The sequence below is a fragment of the Eleutherodactylus coqui genome, chromosome 1 (genome assembly GCF_035609145.1).
Source record: "Eleutherodactylus coqui strain aEleCoq1 chromosome 1, aEleCoq1.hap1, whole genome shotgun sequence".
NCBI classification, from domain to species: Eukaryota; Metazoa; Chordata; class Amphibia; order Anura; family Eleutherodactylidae; genus Eleutherodactylus; species Eleutherodactylus coqui.
Genome location: NC_089837.1, coordinates 532,280,424 through 532,298,320, shown reverse-complemented (window position 1 = coordinate 532,298,320; position 17,897 = coordinate 532,280,424).

Below are 17,897 nucleotides of genomic sequence, written 5' to 3'. Positions count from 1 at the left end.
AACCCCCTCTGCTGGCCCGGAGAAACAGAGACCAAGGATGTCTCCCCAACAGCAAAACAGGCACATTTAAAACAATATATGGACACATTAGATGATGAAGATCTTATACTAAATGTCCCCACTTCTAAGCAGCCTGCTTCTGAGGAATTCATTAAGAATATGATCCTTGCCCTGAGGGGATCATTACAAAGTGATTTATCTACCATTTCTGTAGCATTCAATTCCTCCATACAGGAACTGCGAGACCGCACAGACCACACGGAGAACAAAGGAAAGAGCTAACTGCATCTCACAATTCTCTGATAGATGCGCACTATTCATTGACAGAGGAAGTGGCCGTTGTGAAAAACAAGATGGCGGATTTGGATAGGTGTAGACGCAATAACATAAAACTGAGGGGAGTTCCTGAAAGCGTCAGTCAGAGTGAATTGAAAGATTACCTGTCAAAACTTATATCTCTACTTTGCTTCCAAATACTCCTCCACAGACTGCCTAAACCTCGCCATGTCCCAGAAAAAGTCCCAGGAGACATTATTGTGAGAATTCATTTTTTCCACATGAAAGAAGCCTTGATACACGCTTCACGTAAAGCGAACCCACTTCCTGCACCATACTCCAGTATCCATCTCCTTGCAGACCTCTCCCCGGCCACCATGCAGGCAAGAAGAGCCTTTCTGCCCAGAACACTAATCCTGCAGCTAAAATCCTATATGACTGGGGATTCCCCACAAAACTATTGATCCACAGAGACGGTATCCTGCATATAGTAACCTCCCCTGAGGAGGACAGAAGCTCATGACAAAATGGGGATAACAATCAGAAAGAGGCGCCACTGCAGAGATCAAAGAAGGTCCCCAATGAGTGGTCGTAATCTACTCTAATATGAAAGAGATCACATCCAACCTCGCTGAAAATTGTTGGACAATCTATCCTAATTAAATTGGACACGTCAAATATGAACACCTACTGTAAAAGGCGGGCGCTGCCAGCTGGACTATGAATGTCGCCTCCCAAACCCTGCAGACAATTCCTGCTCCAACATTTGTTTGGTTGGACTGTTTCTTCTTTCAGTCCGTTGTCCAGAGACGCTGCAAGATACTGAAGATACTCAGTGCAGATGGACCTGATGTGTCTACTGATGTTCAGGTTCCGGTACTCCCTATACGTTATCCAGGCGCAGTGAGTTCCCAAACTTCCACAACGATATACTTATTTCTTAAGTACTGTCAGTTAAAGTTATGTCCCAGAATGCCAGAGGGCTGAACTCTCCTTTTAAAAGATCACTTATGTGGAGAGACGCCAATCATACCAAAGCTGATGTACTGTGTGTCCAAGAAACACAAAACAATACCCGCAGATGTACACAGCAAACGCATTAGAGACACGCAGGAGTTTAACAGCCTTTAGAGCCAATGGAAATTCGGTATTAACAAAACAAATTGCAGACACAAAGGGGAGATACCCCATCCTGGTGGGCACACTACATGAGAAAACATCACCCTGGCACACATCTACGTGGATATACATTTTTTCATCACGTCACAACTCATTCTCACGAATCGATATGTTCTTGGTTGATAGATTGACACTCTCCAAAATCAACACCTCTGAAATAGGACTGACCACCTGGTCGGATGATGCCCAATAACGCTAACCCTAAATCTGGGAGAAGGTCAGGGGAACGCTAAAATCTGGCGAAATAACGTGACACTACTTAAGTCTCCCCGTAACACTTCTATAATCAATAATCACTTGAAGGAATATTTCAAATTAAATACAAACCCAGGCGCAAGCGTCTTTTCACTTTGGGATGCTCACAAGGCCTTCATAAGAGGAATGTTAATAAAAATGAGCGCCCAACACAAGAAACACAAACAGGCACAAATTAACAACCTTCTGAGTCAAATACAAATCAAGAGAGAGAGTGGCAAACCTCCCCGACAGTGGATGGACAAAGGACACGAATGTCCTTGAGGAGGAAGCTGAGGTCAATACTGCTAATTGTTACTCCTCATTTGATAAACCCTCAAAGTTGATGGCTAATATAGCAAACAAAAGACAACTCAGAACCAAGATCCCTTTGTGGTAAAAGCAGGAGATCATAAAATAAAACGATCCCACCCGCAAGACACAGCAGAAGAGTTTGCAAAACTTTACACCAAACTTTATAACTTGAGAGATGACACATCTATAGCCCAACCGCACATGGGCATAATAAACACATTGGGAAGCAAAGTGAATCTCCCTAAAATACATAGTCAAACACAAGATTTAAACAAGCCCATTTCCATAGAAGTCCAAAAAACCATTAAAACCCTGAAAAAACTCAAATCCCCCGGCCCAGACGGATTTTCCAACGAATATTATAAATTATTTTTGACTACATTATCCCCACACCTTGCTACAACATTTACTGAGGCCATGTTACCAGGCGAGTTCCCAAATGAGATGTTACAAGCACTCATTCTCGCCATCCCCAAACCAGGTAAAACAACAGATTCCACAGCAAACTTCAGGCCGATGTCGCTACTAAATGTAGACATAAAAATTTATGCGAAAATCTTAGCTAGAAGGCTTTGACAAGTTCTGCCTAATATTGTGCATAGCGACCAGGTGGGATTTGTTAGAGGCAGACAGGCGGCACTAGGAGGGCATTGAATTTGAGGGCAAAAATGGGGTCGAGTCGCGCGCCTTCTCTCCTCCTTGCCCTGGATGCAGAGAAGGCGTTCGATAGACTCCAATTAGGAGTATGCATTTTCTACTCTTAGAAAATTTGGAATTACCGAAAACTTCCTCAGAGCAGTCCAGGCACTATACTCCGCCCCCTCCGCCAGAGTTTTAGTTGACAGTGCTTTGTCGAACTCCTTCTGCATAACTAACGGTACCCAACAGGGTTGTCTCCTTAATTGTTCATATTAGTCATGGAACCTATGGCAGAACTGATTAGAACATCTCCGGAAATAAGAGGAATTCCTATAGGGAACAGATCACATAAAATTGGACTCTTCACAGATGATGTACTCTTAACTCTAGCAGACCCCTTGTGTTCCCTGAGAGTAGTGACAGGGATTGTGGAAATGTTTGGGAAGCCTTCATATTACAGCCCTAGCATAGGTAAATCCCAAATCTTAGGGATAAATATCAATCCGAACCTGAGAAGAGACATACAAAAAGACTTTTCTTTTCAATGGCCTTCTTCGATACCATACTTAGGCATAAAAATATGTCACCCACTAAAATACATCATTCCCTTAAATTTTGAACCTCTCTTTTCCATCCAAGCAGAATTAGATTTGCTGGGTAGGAAAGACCCATCATGGTTTGGTAGAACCGTATGTTATAAGATGCTCATATTACCAAAAATGTTATACTTCTTCCATACATTAGCATGTCCAATACCATGCAATACTATAGATAACTTTCAGAAACAGCTACTAAACTTCATATGGAGGGGAGGGAGGCCGAGAGTAGCAGCTAGTATTCTATACCTTAACCGTAGGCAGGGAGGACTGGGAGTGCCCAATTTATGGTCCTATTATCAAGCAATATACATAAATCAATCGACCCTGTGGCTAGAGGGCTCCCAGACTCTGCCATGGCCTCACATGGAAAGACATATAAACCGAAATAGATCTTTGGCTTCTCTTCTACAGGCCTCAATTCTTTGCATTACTAACTCGGGCCTCCATCTATCCCTGCACACACAGTCTTTGTCTTCTCCCATGCTAACAACTCTTCAGGCCTGGAACATATACACATGTAAACTCATCGAATCTCCGAAAAGAAGATATCTGAAAATCCCACTTGAGATACTTACCTATTTTATTCCTAATATCTCAATTGGAGGTTGGATTAGAAAAGGCATTAAGCTTGTGTCTGAGCTCATCGAGGGACAAAAGGTAAATGCATTTCAAACACTCAAAGAACAATGTGAGCTTTCTTCAAATGACCTTTACACATATTATCAGATTCAATCCATTATAGATAAAAACCAAATGGCGAAATATATGATCCCGACTGAACTGATTCCACTTTTCTCCAGGCCTCATGTAACCCAGAGAACTACTACGAGGAAATGGTATAATACTCTGTCAGGAGACATGGGAGAATCTACTTAATTGGGAGTGGGACATTGGAGAAAACATTACAGTCCCCCAGTGGCTGTCCTCTTTTGAGTGGGTAAACAAAGCCACCCTAAACACAAACATCATACAGGTCCACTAGAAAATGCTCACAAGGTGGTACTATACCCCATCCAAACTAGCGAGGAGCTTCTCTGGAGTCAGCAATCAATGTTGGAGAGAGTGTGGAGGAGAGGGAAATCTATTTCACATTTTTTTGGGAATGCCCCTTGGTCCAGCCCTATTGGGAAGAGGTCTTCCTAATAATTTATGAGGTAATTGGTCTCAGAATCCCCCAAAACCCCAAACTAGCCCTACTACTGCTAGAGTGTAATCTTATGCCACTAGGATGTGGGTATGTCCCTGTTTACTCGCAGCCAAGCTAATAATTACTAGAAAATGGAAGTCAAAAAGCCCTCCTCACTCTAAAGAATGAATCAAAACACTTGAAAAAAATGATCGTCAACAATAATAATAACCGACATCAATTCGATTCCAGCGGAGGCTGCGGCTGCACTTTCTAACAAAACAACGTTTGTTTTAGTTTATTAATTTAACTGTTTTGATACCAGATACAAGATTTCCTTAATCTTAACCTATTGGTAAGACAATCGATATTAAGTGAATATAAAACTGATCTTGCAATGTACCATGTATTACCGATTGTTTTATCGCATATGTATGATTTCTATGGGGAAAAAAAATTATTTGGAAAAAAAAGCCCATGAAGAGATGCAAGAGGTGAGAAATGAGGCTGATCGCAGAGTATGTCTGGAGGCGCAGTGTAAACAGGGCTGTAGGAAACTGCAAATGAAAACCCTAGAGTTGGAGATGACGTGTTGCAAGTTAGAAAGAGCTTCTACAGATGCACGAAATCAAACTACAGGTTTGCAGAATCAGGTTGCAGAGATGAAAATGCAGTTTGCAAAGAAAAATGGTGACTTGGAGTGCCAGATAAGTCCGCTCAAGGAAGAGCTGGAAATACAGAAAGCTGCGTGCAGTCAGGCAGAGAAGCAAGCAGAGATCTTGAAAGACAGACTGGGGTACAAGAAAAACCAGGAAGCACTGCATGAGAGACTGGTGTCCCAGCTACAGATGAGCTTGGATGAAAAAGCTGAACTACAGGAAACCCAGATCCAGGAGCTGGAACGGAGTCATGCTGTAGTAATGGGAGAACTGTCCAAGCAGTTGGAGCAAACTGAAAAGGTGAAAGAAACATTGAAAAGTGAATGTGCTGAGCTGACCCAAAAGGTGAATGGGCTGTTGGAAGACAAACATGAATCTGAATGCAAGAGAAATGCAGTGGAAATGCAGCTTCAAGAGCTACAAGTAAAAGTCCCTGAAAGTGAGAGAAGGCAGACAGAGCTGTCTGAGCAGGTGAATAGACTCAAGGTGGAGCTGGAAGCTCAGAGGGAAGTGTCTCAGAGGCTGGTGCAAGAAGAGACACAGCAGAGGCTTGGTCTTAGTGCACATCTGAAGTCTATGCAAGATGAGAGAAATGTGTTCCTCAAGCAGTTAGAGGAAGATGCAGAAACTAAGGTAACTAAGGAATCTGGCAGAGCAGATTGCAACACTTCAGGCGCAGGTGTCAGTTCTGGAAGAGAAACTGTATGAGAACCCTGCATGCTAGGTCTCTGCTGAAGAGCAAGACAGTGAAATCCTAGAAGTGGAAGCGATAAAACAGCTGTTTGTTCTTCAAACTGACGTTTATGATTGTTGGGGGTCTTCAACGGAGACCAGTGCTGATGTTGCCTGAGTCCAAATTCCAAGGAAAGTTATAACGAGTACCCGGAGAACCATAAGAACCCACTACACACACAGCATAGAGAGTCAAAATGAATTCTACTTTATTGTGAACATTGCCAGTTCTTATACAAGAGGAAGAACGCGTATCCAAATGTTGCCTGGTACAAAGATTAGTGTTACAAAGGTCAAACTACTTTACTGGTACGAAGGTCAAACTACTTTACTGGTACGAAGGTCAAACTACTTGGGACTTATTGACATCTACCAAATAGTCTCAAAGCTTAAACAATTACCCAAGTAGAGGAGATTACTGGTGAGTTAGACAATAGTTCTATAATAATTGTGTCTTCTCTGTTAACATAGCTTTATTTATCTGTTGACTCCTTATCTGGTACCTTTGTGTCTTATCACAATGTCCTTGATGCAAGGTCCAGACTAAAAACAACATCATTGTTCTATCTATCCTTATTTTTCTTATGTTATGTTACTATAAAACAAGATTAACCCTTAACATAATCCCCCATTTGGACATCAGAACCACCATTTTCTCCTGGTACTGTCACCCATTGGTGCTGACTCCAGCCGGATCCCCAGGTAGGAATGGTGCACTCTATGTCCATCTAGGGTACCAAGACATTTAAGTGGGTGCAGAAAATCAGCTTTCAGTACATTTAGCTACACATGAAATTATAATCATTAGTAGCTGTTACTTCTGCTGCCTTAATTTGTTGACATTTCCCGATTTCATCAGGGTCACAAGTAAAATTATAACACACTTAAGCCAATGCAACATTTCTCACCTGAAACTGAGTCATATTCGTCCAATGTGTATGTTCAACGGCATCACAATGAGGACAATATTCATATATATTAAGGAAGGTGTTTTCCTGAACAACATTGTCATCTACTACATCACTATCATTGTGTACTATTGAGTATATTCTCGAAGAGTCTCTACAGGAGTGGGGACGGATAATAGACAAGTCCGCAAAATGTCCTCTCCACTCTTGAGGTTGGGCATACACATGTGGGAAATATTTAATACGTCTTTTGCTAGATATTCCCACATATTGGGATGTCCTTCTGCCCATCCAGTCCATTGCTTCTCAATGTGGATCGTTTGTAGTGGTGTTCCCCAATAAGAGGACAGTCCGATAAGACAAAATACAGATGTGAAAGTCAAAATGCCCAGTACCCCCTACCCAAACAATGCCAGGATCCCACCCATCACTTTTCCTCCAGTTCAGGAACTTTCTTGCAGTGGGAGGCATGTATCCAGGTAGCTCTCCCTTCCACTTTTACCGAAGTAGGCGTTGTCAACAGAACTTGGTATGGTCCGTCAAACCTTGGTTCCAGGGCTTTTCTTACGTGCTTTTTCACGACCATCCAATCTCCAGGTTGCAGGGAATGAGTTCCTTCAAGATTGTCAGGGTCTGGAATTGAGGAAAACACTAGATCGTGTGTTACTTTCAGTTTACGACATAGTTCTTGTACATATTCAGTAACCTTATGACACCCCTGCTGCAGGGCCTGCGGATGGTACAGGCCTAATCTTGGCACTGAGCCAAACAGTACTTCATACGGAGAAAGACCTGTCTTTCGATTAGGGGTGGTGCGCACAGAGTAAAGGGCCATCGGGAGACACTCTGGCCATGGTTTTCCAGTCTCAGCCATGGCTTTCTGGATCTTGAGTTTTAAGGTACCATTAAGTCTCTCAACCTTTTCTGAACTCTGCGGATGATAGGGAGTATGGAAGGCTTGTTCCACTCCTAATGCTGACATAACTTCTTGCATTACTTCACCAGTAAAGTCTGTACCTCTATCGCTTTCAATGGTCTCTGGGACCCCAAACCTACATACCAACTCTGACACTAGTTTTCGTGCAGTGGCTTGCGCAGTGGCACTACCCACTACCCCCTATGCCTCAGGCCACCCGGAAAAGAGGTCCACGCACACGAGCACATACTCATACCTTCCTGATTTGGGCAGCTGAATGTAGTCGATCTGTAGCCTCTGGAAGGGGTACAATGGTCGGGGTGAGCATTTCCGAGGGGCCTTCACCACCTGGCCAGGATTGTGTAACGCACACACTTCACATGCCTTGACATATGCTTTTGCCATCCTATCAAACCCTGGGGCATACCAAACCTTGTCTATCATTGAAACCATAGCATTGCGCGAGGCATGTACCTTTCCATGGGCCAATGACGCTAAGCTGGGGTAGGCAGCAGCCAGTAAACATACCTTGGTTCCCATCATCCACACGTTCCCTACTTGCTTTCCTCCACCTAGGGCCCATCGTTCCTCCTCCGCTTTAGTGGGCTTGAGTACCACATCAACAGGGAGTGTGAGCCCTGTCGGGGTGTTCTCACCCTCCTCAGAGGTTCCCACCTCCGTATCAGGGTGAGGGGCCGACCGAGTCTTTACCTTGTTGCACACATGGTCCTTTCTGTCCAGTAGGGCTGCAGCCTTAGCTGCTCTATCGGCCTTCTTGTTGCCCTTACTCTCCATGGACTGACCCTGGGTGTGTGTTTTAACCTTCGCTATGGCCACCTGTTCTGGCAACATGATAGCCTTCATCAATGCACTTACTGCTTTACCATTCTTTATTGGCTTGCCTTGAGCTGTGAGGAAGCTCCGTGCGCGCCAAATAGGCCCATAGTCGTGTGCCACACCAAACGCATACCTGGAATCTGTGTAGATGTTGGCAGTTACACCTTCAGCTAGTTTACAGGCTTCAGTCAAAGCGCACAACTCGGCCTCCTGTGCTGACATATGTGGAGGCAGTGGTTTACTTACTAGTACCTCGTGCAGAGTGACCATAGCATAACCCGTGACAAAACTGCCCTTCTCATTCAGGTATCTAGATACATCCACAAACATTTCAAGGTGGGGGTTTAGGAGGGGTTTGTCAGTGACATGTGCGAACCCAGCTGTCTCCTGCTCCATGAGCGCTGCACAATCATGCTGGTGTTCTGTGTCAAAGGCCTCCTCCTCATTATCAGTCAGAGAATTTGCAAAAAGCTGGTCCCCTGTACTTACTCCACCATTTGAATCAGTGTGACCTAATGGTAATAAGGTTGCCGGATTCAAAGTGGTGCAACGTTGAAATGAGACATTGGATGAAGAGTGTACTGCAAGTTCCATTTTGATCTGTCTAGCAAGGGACAGATGTCTACGGCTTACCTGTGTCAGGATTCCATGTACATCATGAGGGGTGTAGATCACCATGGTGTGATCTAAGACAATGTCAGAACTTTTGTCCAGTAGCGCCTGAACTGCTAGAACTGCTCGGACGCATGATGGAGACCCTCTAGCCACCGCGTCAAGATGGGCACTGTAGTATGCTACAGGTCGCTTTTTGTCACCATGCATTTGTGTCAGTGCAGCGGTGGCATGTCCCGCCATCTCAGTGACGTACATTTGGAAAGGTTTGTCATAGTCTGGCAGCCCCAGTGCTGGTGCACTGTTTATCTGTACTTTCGGCTGATGGAAGGCTGACTCGGCCTGCGGGGTCAGGGCAAATGGCCGTGAACCCAAACAGTCGTACAGAGGCTGCATGGCCATGGAGGCAGAGCGTATCCATGGCCGACAGTATGCAACCAGTCCCAAGAAGGTACGCAACTGGGCATGGGAGCTGGGAAGTTGCATGTCACTTACCACCTTCGTGCGCTCCGGCGTCAGGTGTTTAGTACCTGGACCTAGGCAGTGGCCCAGGAACACTATGTGGGATTTGCAGAACTGAAGTTTCTCTTTACTGGCTTTGCAGCCATTCTACACTGATGGAGGAAACACAAAAGGCTTAGTGATGCATTGAGGCAACTATTTGGGTCAGGAGCATATAAAAGTAAATCATCAACATATTACAAGAGGGCGGTGCCCTCGGGAATTGGCCAGGCGTCTAAAACCAGTTCATGAAACTGGTTTTGGGCTATTCTGTGCCCCTTGTGGCAGCACTGTCCAACAGTACTGCTCTCCTCTGAAAGTAAATGCAAACAAATACTGACAGTCTGCCGAGGTCCGTCTGACTGGTAGCCCAAAGGCTCGAAGGAACGACACTAAGAACTTGTTTCTCTGCGTGCGTAAGAGTGAAGACAGGGAGAGGTGTCGCTAGCTCTGCTGCCATCCGACAGAAGGTCAGGTGACTTTCAGACCCGGGGTGTATACGAGCCTCACCGGACGGGTGAAGTTCGATACAACATCCCAAGGGTCCCATCACATCGGTTCCCAATATGCTTTCAGGACCTTCCAGCACAAGGAAGCACGTGAGGCATCGCGACCCTTTAAACATTACCTCTAGCAGTTCAGTTTCTGCCAGCTGAATTGGCACTCCTGAAACCCCTTGCACCGATTACTGCTAGACAATCAGGCTGGTATTCTATTTCAAATAGATCAGAACCTTGTTGCAAAAAAAAATAATTAAAAATAGCTGACATGCAATACCTAGATCACCTACGTCTTCTCCTCTCCCCCTTCGATACTGGCCGTTTGCGTGTTTCTTCTACAGAACATTCTCTCAGAGACAGTACAGTCCTAACAGCATTTAGCAGTGATACAGACGTCCAACCAATCACAGAACTGACATTTACCCAAAAAGCAAAAATATACCTTAAAATCCCTATATGTTTTCTATTTTTAAGACCGTATAATTCACGTAATTCATTACAAGTTTCTTATTTATATAGACGTTTGTCTTCCTTCTTTCTATGACCCTGAATCTTATCTCTCTATGAAACAGAACAATAGCTAAAATATTAAAAAGCAGCCAGAACATTCAGACTTTAAATAGCATTAATCATTAGTAATTAGAGGGGGTATATTTCTCTGAGGATATGAATAGTTAAGCACATAGAAAAGACAACATGCTAAGCGCTTCTAACAGCGCAACATTTTCTGCATTCTTAACCTTTGTATGAAGAAGACTAAAACGTACAACAAAGATTAGATTACATAACATCAAGACATACAAGACAAACAATAATGGTTATTTGTCACATAATTGTCCTACAGATTCTGCATGAACTTGCTTAATGTCCCAAAGGAACACAGACTATAAAAGGATTTTCTTTCTCTGATAACCCATTACTGCCGTGTCTACACTTGCCTCAATCCATCTGTCTAACATACTTTTATCCAACCTTTGACTATCTCTGAATCTTTCCCAAACTTGTTGATCTAAGACTCCATTCTCCCAAAATTCTAAACGCCTGTTTTCTGAACAGCTTACTACATTCTCTCCCCACTGCTAACTTGCTTTCTCTGTCTTTTGCTATTTCTCTAGCTGTTTCCATATAGGCATACCCCTTGCCCTGTACGTTTCCCATATTGTCTCATCCCTTCCCTGACTCTATTTTTTCCTCTTCTACAAAAGAGGATTTCCCCAGGAGTTACTATTTAAAGTTAGTCCTGTTCTACCCAGGCTTCTCGCAACCCAAAAGTTGTACCTGTATAGAGGTCAGTAGGGGGATTCCAGGGCTCACTACTGCCCCTTTAGACGCTTTCTGCAAACCTGTTCCTTTTTCTAAACCAGCATCTCTGATATCTTTCATGCTTTCTCCCGTACTGTTGCCAGAACTCATAGTTAAAGATTCCCGCCTTTTTAAGGCCTATTTATTTGTATAACTTATACACCTGTCTGCATATGTCTCCCCCTTCCCTCTCCTTAATTATCTCTACAGAGGTCAGATAAGTTTTAGACTGTTCAGACCCCATTTTCAACCACGAAGGTAATCTATTCCCACTATTCTTCACTAAGTATACAGGACCTTATTTCACACAGTTATACTAGAGACACTCAGTCTCTGGTCCTGGAAAAGTTTTACGGTATCACTACAGCAGTCACTTAGACTACTTAGGGGGGTTCAGGGAAGACCAGACTTCTCCTTTAAGGGAACTTTTGGTGATATTATAGCAGATCCAGTAAAAGCAAATTATGGCTAAAATGACACAGACTATCAACGTACAGATTTCAGCAAATACTACAGGCAACATGGCATGAAAATATCCCAGTAGTGAGTTCTTCTGTCTATTACAGTTTCATGAACAAACTACACAAAGAGGCGGGGAATAACACATGCAGTGACTAACCTTCTGTCAATAGTAGACACAAGTCATGGGAGCCCAGAGCAGATTATGGCAAGTCAAGGGCTTACCTTACACCAGTGTTTTGTAGATCTGGGGTCCTGTGATCCCGGTCCTGGGTTGTTGGCAGTTGGTGTCGTCAGGTATCGGCTGCAGGTGAAAAGGAGTCCCCGCCCCACAATGGGCGCCAAATAAACTGTTGCGGGTCTTCAATGGAGACCAGTGTTGATGTTGCCTGAGTCCAAATTCACAGGAAAGTTATAACAAGTACCCGGAGAACCATAAGAACCCACTACACACACAGCATAGAGAGTCAAAATGAATCCTACTTTATTGTGAACATTGCCAGTTCTTATACAAGAGGAAGAAGGCGTATCCAAATGTTGCCTGGTACAAAGATTAGTGTTACAAAGGTCAAACTACTTTACTGGTACGAAGGTCAAACTACTTTACTGGTATGAAGGTCAAACTACTTGGGACTTATTGACATCTACCAAATAGTCTCAAAGCTTAAACAATTACCCAAGTAGAGGAGATTACTGGTGAGTTAGACAATAGTTCTATAATAATTGTGTCTTCTCTGTTAACATAGCTTTATTTATCTGTTGACTCCTTATCTGGTGCCTTTGTGTCTTATCACAATGTCCTTGATACAAGGTCCAGACTAAAAACAACATCATTGGGGGGCGGAGTCTGACCGGCGATGTAGACGGCTGCAACTCCGAGCAGCTCCCAGAGAACCCTGCAAAAGATCCTGTCAGCGGGACCCAGAACGGCCGAAAAACGGCCACAAGTAAAGAGACAGCACAGCGGAGACCATCGGAGAAGGAGCGGGCACTAGAGGAGAAGATGCCGCGCGGCAAAGAGCGGGGAAAGATAGAAGAAGCCGGCGGCCGACAAAAACAAGATGGCGCCGGCGGGAGAGAGCCGCGGACACTCATACCGCGCCTCAGTACAGCCAACACGGAGGCAGCGAGGAAACTAGCACGGTATGCCAGGGAGGATAGAGATAGAGAAGAAGAGGAAATAAGCCCGGGGCAGCAGAGGGGAGACACAGAGGAGCGGGGGAGCCCACAGATAAGAAAGAAAACGGCGGGAGCAGAAAGAGAGGAGGGAGCCATATGTCAAGAAGGCACAGTAGAGGGGAGAGGGGGCAAAGCAAGCAGAATAACAGACCCTGATTTAGAAAAAAGCAAGCAAAACAGTACTGCACAAACATCTGAAAATAAAAGACAAGACACTGTGCCCAAAATGATAAACTCCAGCAGCAGAGAAATAAACAGTATAAACACAGACAAATACTGCCTGCAGGATGATGCAAGCACCATAAATGAAACAGACCAAGAAATACAAGATGGCATGCGCATCACAAGCATACCTGGAAACAGGGCACAAAAAGGCATAGATAATGCAAGAACATGCAATAAAAGTACACAAGACAAGACAAATAATATGAGTACTACAGACAACCGCATGCAAAACAGCAAAAACTATGCAAGTACAACCGCCAGCTGCGCACAAGATACCATAAATAACGCAGGTGACCCCGACACAAATAACCAAGAACCAAAAGATGCAAGAGGCGTCAGAGAACCCACGCTAAAAGACATTTTTGGAGAAATCACCAAATGCAATGCATCGCTGAATAATCTCAACATGCAAATGGGTGCGATGCAAACGAATGTAAACCTGCTGCGACACGACGTGCAAAAAATAGCAGAGCGTCTGACAGAAACCGAACAACGTGTAAGCGACGTGGAAGACGCAATACAGCCAATACAACGAGATATGGAGAAAAACCTGCAAGATATACAATATCTACAGAACAAAGTAGACGACCTAGAAAATAGGTCAAGAAGGAACAACGTGCGGATTGTGGGCCTCCCAGAAAAAGCGGAAGGAAGAAACCCAGCAGAATTCATGGAAACATGGCTGACTGAACTATTCGGAAGAAATACCCTCACCACGATGTTCGCGATCGAAAGAGCCCATCGTGTCCCCACACGGCCCCTCCCCCGGGGGCTCCCCCTAGACCAATGATTATGAAAATATTACACTACAGAGACCGAGACATCATACTCCAAAAAGCCCGCGAGAAGGGGCGAAATCCAATTTAATGGCGCAAAAGTCTCCTTCTTCCCGGATTTTTCTATGGAGATTCAAAAGAAACGCGCAACATTTACAGAAATAAAACGCCGACTGCGAAATCTACAAGTGCCATACGCGATGTTATACCCCGCCAAATTGAGGGTGGCGGCACTGGGCGCAACACACTTCTTCGAAAGCCCAAAGGAAGCCGGCACCTGGATAGATCACAACGAAATGGAAATCCGAAGGGGACAAACACAGCGCAAATCACCGCGAAGAGATAATACTTAAAGAAATGTTTAATTTAAGGGACCCCAAAAATTTTTGAGAGGAGCTTCTGGGACGACAGGACACATCGTTCGGAAGAATGAAGGACTGGTACCCCGATCCGAGTGGAAGACAACGGATCAGTGAGTTATATGTTGGGGATGTTCGTTGTTTGGTCTCTCTCTCGTATGTTGGGGAAATGTTAAATAATATACAGGTAGAAGAGGTAATGATAGGCGGTAGAAACATAGGACAGGGGGGGGGTAAGGGGAAAGAATGCTAGCATAAATGTACAGATGATAAGAACACTGGAAATAACAGAAATATGTAAGGTAAAGCAAGATACATGTAAATACTGGAGATGGAGACGGAGAATGGGTAAAACTGTATGCATATATGTGGGGAGGGATACGGGTGTAATGTTGATACAGAGATATGGATCCTCCCAGTGTGGCTCACTCACAGACATAATAAAGAACAGCAAACACCAGAAAATAAAAACCCTGAGGAAGGTAAAGAGCAAGAACAATGAGTAGGAAAGTCAGGATTGTTTCGTGGAATGTGCGGGGCATGAGTGACCAGACGAAACGCTCGGCAATATTACAGGTAATTAAGGAGCAGGGCCCGGCCATTATATGCCTGCAGGAAACACACCTGTCAAAAGAAACCATAGATACACTCAAAGTGGGGGGAATGGGACAAAACTTCCACTCTACACATACAAGATACTCCAGGGGGGTCAGCATAGTAGTGCACAAAAACATACCGTTTAAATGCCTCGCGCGAAAAATAGACCCAGAGGGCCGATTCATATGCCTACACTGTAGGATATACAATTACACATGTATCCTGGCCTCGGTATACATCCCGCCCCCATATAACAACACAGTAATGCGGCAAATAGTAGGATTTACAAATGACACGCCGGACATCCCAATCCTAATAATAGGCGACTTTAACTCGGTAATTAACCCCGCACAGGATAGACTAAGGACAGAAAATATAAATGAGGAAAGGAACCAGACATCACTGGGCCGATTAATAAACGAAATATCACTAATAGACATATGGCGAACACGACACCCCACAAATAAACAATATTCATGTTATTCGTCCACACATCAATCCCTATCCAGGATAGACCTAGCAATAGGGAACACTAGGCTATACAGTGACATAACCGCAATAGAATACCTGCCGAGAGTTGTTTCTGATCACTCCATGCTACGCTTAGATCTACAACATAGCAACGCCGCCAACTACACCCAAAAGAGGTGGAAATTAAACCCGCACTGGCTAAACCTACTAAATAAAGAACATGGGAAAACAGCCCTAGCGGAATATTTTGAACTAAATAAAGGTACTACAAGCGTGACGGTCAGCTGGGAGGCCATGAAAGCATATGCGAGGGGGGTATATATACAGCAAATCACTCAGGCACAAAAAAGACACAGAGAGAGAGGGCAGAAACTACAGGAAAAACTGAAGGAAATGGAAGAAAATCACATAAAAGAGAATACCATAACAACACTTAACATATGGAAAGAAGCCCAAGAGGCCCTTAATAAATATACACTAGAAACAGCCGCCACCAAAAATGGGTTCAGGAAGCAGGTATACTACGAGGAGGGAGAAAGAACGGGGCACATGCTGGCAGTCATAGCCCGAGCACAAACTAGCCCCACATACATTATTGAATTAAAAAACGTACAAGGCGAAATCGTTAGGGACACAACATCCATAAGAGAGACAGCGCGGGAATACTACTCCTCCCTGTACTCCTCAAGATTGGACAAACCAACAGAACAAATTGTGGAATACCTGGTGGGGATAGCAACACGGAGACTGACGGAAGAACAGAGAATTCCTAGATGCACCAATAGACTTGGAGGAACTACAGGAGGCAGTGAAAGATATGCAAAGTAACAAAGCCCCAGGGGAGGACGGCTTCCCCATAGAATTCTATAAACAGTATGCAGAAATCCTATTGCCACATCTATTAGAGACGATGCAGGAGGCAGAACAGAAAGGGGAACTACCACAAACAATGAGAAAGGCAAAGATAACAATTATATTAAAACCAGAGAAGGACCCCCTGTTGATGGACTCGTATAGGCCAATATCGCTGCTGAACGCAGATGTTAAAATAATAGCTAAAGTCCTAGCTAATAGACTATCTAGAGTGGCCCCCGCCCTGGTGCGCCCGGATCAGAGCGGGTTCATACCAGCAAGATCAACAGCAACAAACATCCGCAGAGTATTCCTAAACTTACAAATACCAGTAGACAACGCCGGAGATAGAATCCTATGTTCATTAGACGCAGCTAAGGCGTTTGATAGCGTCGAATGGCAATACTTATGGAAAGTCTTAGAAAAAATGGGATGTGGCCCAATATTTGTGAGACGGGTAAAACTCCTATATACCGGAGTGGAGGCGGATGTACTTATTAACGGGGGGTCCTCAGAGACATTTCCATTATACAGAGGGACAAGACAGGGGTGCCCATTGTCACCTCTCTTGTTCGCACTAGCAATAGAGCCCCTAGCGTGCAAAATAAGAACACACCAGGGAATAACGGGGTTTCAAAGGGAAAATACAGAGGAGAAAATTGCCCTGTACGCAGATGATATGCTGCTGTTCCTGGGGGGTGGTGGAAGGTCCCTAGAAACAACTATGCAAACAATAAAAGAATTTGGGACTTTCTCGGGACAATCCATCAACTGGAATAAATCGGAAATACTCCCAATAGATAACCCCGAGATGCAAATCACTAACAGAGAAATAACCCTGAAATGTACACCAAAAATTAAATACCTGGGAGTTAAAATCACCAGAAAAGTTGGTGAGTACGCAAAAATAAATTTAGAACCACTCATGGAAAAGTGGAGGCAAAAGTTACACATATGGCGCAAACTGCCTATGACAATTATAGGAAGAGCGAATTTAATAAAAATTATATGGATGCCGCAACTACTATATCTAATACACAATGCCCCCCACTGGATAACACAAAAATTCTTTTATAAAGTCAGGGGACTATTCAGGGAACTTATATGGGGGGGGAAGACGCCTAGGATTAAACTGGAATTGCTATATAATTCCAAAGAAAAAGGCGGACTGGCCCTACCCAATCCGTTTGCGTATTTCATGGCCTCCCAGCTACAACACCTTAGGGGGTGGGAGACGGAAGAGGTACAGGAAGCCAGTTTCGGGATCCTTAAAGACTTCTTTGATGGGTCACATTTGTTTGAAACTCTGGAATGTGGAACATTTAAAAGAGATGGCCAGAACGCCCCCACACTATTGCTTATACACAAAGTGTGGTGGAAGGCCAGAGATATGCTCGGTATAACAGGCTGCACACAACACACCCCCATATGGAACAATCCACATCTACCAGAGATTAACAAGCTACAAGGCTTCCAGGGATGGAAAAACAGGGGAGTTAGAAGGATGGGACAGATACTGGAGGGGGGAGAGCTGAAAACACTCGAACAGCTAAGACAGAACTACGACATTCCTAATAGGGACTTTTACAAATACCTACAGCTTAGGCATGCTATACAAGCAGAGAAGAGCTCGGCAGAGATAAC